Consider the following 6,000-nt stretch of genomic DNA (forward strand, 5'->3'; position numbering starts at 1 on the left):
GAGAGGAAAGCAGTTGGATGCAATTTAAATTCCAAGTCCAGCCACGTTTTTGCACCGTGTTCATGAATTAGTTCTGCCAGGATAATTAAAGTAATGCATCAGGATTTCTGCCATTAACAAATAAAAGTCCAATTAAACTGGGATCTATTAAACCACTTTCCGTGTTGTCTACTTGATCTCAATACGTAGGCTGGTGGCCACTGGGACCATAAGCATGCAGGCTTGATGTTCATAGCTCATTTCCTGCTTCCATATCAGACCCTTATATTGCAGATGGATAGTTAATGTGAAATTTCCCCTGTTCTGCTTGCACTCTCCCGGGCCCCCTTGTATTTCAACTCATGGGATTCTTGAAACAGATAGTGAGATGTGATGCTGGGAAATTTGAGAAGTAGCCAAAAGAGGTGGGTATTTAATGCAGTGGACACAGGTGCACTGACATGAATGGTGTGAAAGCGACATATTCACAACATGACTCGGAAGGGAGGAGGCTATATGACAGGGCTGGATTTTAATTGGTTTAACACAGTGTGTTACCATGTATTGTTCCCTTTGTAATGGCACACACAGTGGCAAAAACAGCTCTGTTTTTTGTTATATAATAACACTAATAGTTTCATTGCCCCTTGTATAATTTGAACATGTTCTTCTTTTTTTTCGTTATATTTATTCCTCATTTTGGAGCCAGAGGAGCCACATATCCATGTTACGAGAGATGTGTATACTGTCAGTGTCATGCATGCTGGAATAATAAGCCACCTTCATTAGCCTTATCTTTGATTTGGTGGATGGAAAAGGGGTTGATGATGAGAAGAGAGCAAAACATACGATAGGGTGTACTGTGAGAGAGGGAGCTGCAGGGAGGGGGGGGGGGGGGGACATGGGGGGAAGATTAGAGAAAGAGCTGGACAGACAGAGGGAGAGGGGATAGAGAAAAGGGAGAGACATAGTTACTGTTGGTGGTGGGGGTTCAGGGTGCATCCTCCCAGCACAGCCAGTTGGAATGAACAAATGTCCGTGAGACAGACAGTGTTGTCTAATGGGAGAGAAGCTCGCTGTGCCCTGGATGTTTCCCTGCACCTTTCATTTTCTAAATGCTGTTTTGTCTGTTCACCACTTACCAAGACACCAGTGCCTCAGAAAGGAACCACGCTTTATTTGCTGCTGTACATAATTACCAGCCATTCAAGACAGGCTTGTTTGCTACTCTAAACGATGTTGTGAATTTATGTACAAATAAGAGACAGGCTATATTTTGCTGTGAATCTTTTCACAGCGTACAAGTTGAGTGTAGTGTTTGAAATTTATGGCATCGGCAGCGTTCGGTCTGAGATTCACTGTAATTCATTTCACTTTAATTGTGCTGCTGTTTGTGGAGACTGCGCCATTTGTGCCCTAATCAAACATTAGTGATAATTGAATTGAATAGCTATTTTATCATACCACAACAGACAGTTGATGTAGAGAGCAGAATGACAAAAGCCTGTTGAACAGATGCAAGTCTTCTTGTCAGATACAGTCAACTGACGAATGTGGCGCTTTACTTTCCATTTACCATAGCACGCCGGAGGCAAAACCCAATCCATGCCAGCACATCTACGCAGAAGTCAAATGAGAAATGTTGTTGAATATCTTAACACAGAAAATGTGAATTGAATTGCATACATGAATTTCAAGTTGGATTTGACCCTGATCTGTTGGATGATGTTGCTGATGGTAAAACAGCATGACTGCTATTCTACTACGGGTAATAATTATAATCATTCACAGCTAGTGGTCCTTGTCACAGGAGTGAGGCACAATGGAAATAATAATTAGGACTTCTCATTTCAGATGCATCGCAGAAGGGTGTATGAAGTGTGTACTGTGGCTCTTTGACTTCTAGGATGTACAGCTGTGTGTATACTTGCTTGCTTCCCTGTGTGTGTTAGCTGCAGCACGCCCCAGTGAGAATTTTTGCTGGCTCGGGATTTTCTTCAGCTTTGTGACTCCTGTTATTTCTCACTTTCACACACGCAAATGTTTTACATTATGACAGTGACCCGGACTCTTTGCTGTCACACACAAATAGCCAATTGTAGCATTAAGATACACAAAGGGCTAGTAAGCCTGCTTCACATTCATTCTCAGTGACGTACTAAAGCTCTGTCCTGTGCAAACAGACATTTTTCAACTCACCAGTGTGCTCTTCTAACCCATTTCCCCAAGTCCTCATTCAGCGACACTGTCAGAATACAGCCCACATATATCACAGTTGAGCCAGTAAAAATGCTCTTCAGAAAGAGTCAAATATGCATCTCAGCATAGCCGGCGCTGATAAAAGAGCTAATTCATCATTTAGTCACACAAAGCCTCAGAGAGTCTTATTTTGTATACTGAGATCTGGAATATTGCTGAATAATTTCCACGCTTTCTGTGTTATACCATTTTTGGTAGTATTTAGCTTTGTTTTTGAATGTAGTACAACATTTATTTTTCAATATATGTACGTAATGTATCATTTTATTAGATATTTTCATTTCAAATGTTTGCATGTTTTGCAGAAAAACAAAAAAAGGATTCCCAGCTATTATGGTTTGGGCTGGGTATAGAGCCTTTTAGTTCATTTTTTATTTTATTTTTTTAACTTTTTGAGTACTGATTTAGCTGTGAGGTATTAAAGGCTAGTACTGAATGCTTTGTCAGATCCTTTGTGTTGTTTAACTAACTTATTGTCATGTATTCCCTGATTAGAATCATACTCATGCTCATTTTAGACTGTATTTCATTGAAGGAAAGTTCTTGTTTGGTTGTTTTGTGTTAAGACGAGGGCTGAAACGATTAGTCAATTAATTGCTTAGTCAACTGACAGAAAAATATATTTTTTTCAAGCTAAATTGCCAAATATTCCCAAGTTTCAACATCTAAATTGCGAGCATCAGCAGATAAATCGATAATGAAAATAATCATTCATGTTAGTCCTAGTAAAGACAAACCTAACTTTTTATATTTCTCAAAGTAAAGTAGTGACAAATATCATAAATAAACTTTGGTATTGGTCCCAAACCTCAGGTCAAAAGTAAACACTCCTTAACATGTGCTGCCTACAGTATGAATATGGAGCAGAAAGTACATCTTTGCCACTTATCCGTAGTGTCCAGTAATCTCCCCTACAGTGTGAGCATTTCTCTTGCTGTTTCTATAATACAGCGATGTTTCTGTCACTATGGGCTAAATACTTTGGGAGAATGACAACAGCAGGTATTTTCCTTTTATATTCAAATGGCGCTGTGTGTAACCTGTTCCTTTGATATCTGTCTCAGAGGTGTGTATATATGCTTGCGTATCAGCACGCCTTTTTACCTTTTGTGTGCACTATTTGGGATTTGCTTATGGTTTATTTATGCAGTTAATTCCATTGAGAGAAATACTTTGTCAGGGGAGAGCCAGTGTACAGTCTGCATGCATACTTTATAGTCATATGATATAATAGGTTTTAAAACTCACTATCAAAGATGTATGCTGCTGCAGTGTTTTGGCTCCAGTGATGAGGCCTCTAGAGAGAGGTGGGGTAAGGTATCTATGTGCATAGTGTGTGTGTGTGTGTGTGTGTGTGTGTGTGTGTGTGTGTGTGTGTGTGTGTGTCTGTTTGTATAAATTATCTGTTTAAGTGACAGCCAGTGCTTACAGAAGCCCTCTGTGCTGACTGTTAATCCCGAGGTGCATCGAGTCTACCTGGACATAGTGAACTGCCAGAAAATTAGCAATAACAAACACTCGTCTGTCTCTCCCTATCTCTTGTACTCTTACAAATCTGCCTACAACTGCTGAGCCTCCACGGTGAATGCAGTGACAGCCTGCCAACCGGTTAAAAATATGAATGTGTACATACGCATGTGCACATGCTTATTTGGCCCTATGAGCTTTTATGTGGGCATGGAAGTTTGTTTTTGTGTATGCATGAGTAAGTCTGCATTCATATAATGATAAGATGTTTTTTTCATCTTGCACTGTAGCCTACAAAAATGATAACGACCGAACACTGTTATTTGGATAACACAATGTGCGTGCAAGGAACACATATTTAGAGGACAAAGGCTCCATTGTCAAGAGAAAAGTAAAGAAAAACTGTAACAATTTACACTTTGACTTTATCTCTTGGGGCTTTAGGAAATGTTAATTTAAGTTCCCATTATAAAATGTATTTAAATCAGACTACGAACTAATTCCATTATTCTTGGAGGCAGCTGGGGTTTCTGTATCCGTCGAGACGGTTTGCTGCTCCCTCCTGAGACCTGGAGCTTTTCCCATCACTTTTAAAATCAATTACCTTTCTACCTCCCTCGCCTCTCCAACTCTTTCTAAGTACTCTCCTCTTATTCTTCATTAGAAAACCCACCACTTCACCTATAGCTCACTATGAACACCTCAACCGGAACTCTGTATTAAGTGTTCATGGCACATGTGAGTGCCTCTCTCTCATTTATTAATGTGTCTTACATATAGCTAGTTGGCCTGCGCAGGTTCTCTTTTTCGCAGCATCTAGACAATGTCGCTGCCTCAGATTTAAATAAGAAGACAATCTGTGTCTGGGTAAGACCTGTTAGCCCTATGTGACACAACAAAGACTCTGCTGTACTGCTGCTGAGGAGCGGCTGCAGCCCCTGGGAGAGATCATGTTATTCTCCCTCATGCGCCATCTCACAAACATCTCACCGCACTAACTGAGGGGAATAAGCATGGATGGGCTTGACGGCTGCTTCCTATTTTAGTCATCGGCAGGTAGGCGGATGAGTTGAACTGCGGAGGATCTCTGTGCAGCAAAGTCTTTGTCTAATTAGTTTGTCTAATTATGTCTTTGTGCTGGAAATTTCTCAAATTAGTGGTATCGTGCAGAATGTGAGCATGCTCATTATGGTTGTCATGAGAATTGTTGCGGTGGTTGGAGAAGAGAAGAGAAAGGGAGAGGGAGAGGAGTGTCACTGGAACCAAAAGCTCTCCACGGTCCAAATCCCTTTATCAAATACAAATATCTTGTAACAGGAGATGTAGCGCCCAGCTTCGTCCCAGGAATTCACAGGGAAAATGTTACTTTTGCCTGTGAAACACTCAGCACCCCCTCCCTTCCCCCCTGTGCAGGGGGGTGCACCTATTTGTGGCAGACCACAAAAAGGTCCCCTTTGATTTTCCCGCCCTGTGCGTCAGCTGCAAGAGCGTCACAGCATTAGGGATGTAAGTGTCTCACATGGAGACACTTTTTGATTTTCCCTCCTTGTGAGGTGCCAGAGCATCAAGGATGAAGCCCCCCCGTCATCACCCATGACTGTGAGCTTCTTCTCCTGGCCACCAAGTGAGGACAAGCCTGCCGGATCGCTTGCCATTTCCCTCTCTCCACCTCCACTTCTCCTCTTTCTTCCCCTTCCTAACTCTCTCCGTCCTTGTCCTCATTGCTTCCCCACCATCCCTCTTTCCTTTTCTCTCTCTCTCTCTCTCTCTCTCTCTCTCTCTCTCTCTCTCTCTCTCTCTCATTCTCCCCTTCCTTCTATCGCTCTCCCTCTCCTTCCCCCACTGCTGGGCCTACAGTAATTGGTATTCCGAGTGGCAGCTGGGATCCATACAAACACAGCAGACAGAGGGAGAGAGCGAGCAAGCAAGGCAGAGTGTGTGTGTGTGTGTGTGTGTGTGTGTGTGTGTGTGTGTGTGTGTGTGTGTGTGTGAAAGGGAGGGGGGGAGAGAGAGAGAGAGAGAGAGAGAGAGAGAGAGAGAGAGAGAGAGAGACATGGAGGCAGAGAGAAAGAGAAAGCCAGCAAGTCAATACGCTGGTTCATTAGAGCACTGAGTCACAGTGGCCGCTGCCTCGTTTGTTTGTGTTTGTCCAATACTCTGTCTTAAGCAGAGCCCCCCGCCTCTGTCCGCTCACACTGGCAAACCTCACAGCAACACACCCCAGACTGCCTGGCCGCCTGTGATATGGGCTTTTCTGTTCCTGTGACATTCTGACATACTGGCTTACGAAATTAT

Source organism: Sander vitreus, chromosome 10, assembly GCF_031162955.1.
Source record: "Sander vitreus isolate 19-12246 chromosome 10, sanVit1, whole genome shotgun sequence".
Classification (NCBI taxonomy): Eukaryota; Metazoa; Chordata; class Actinopteri; order Perciformes; family Percidae; genus Sander; species Sander vitreus.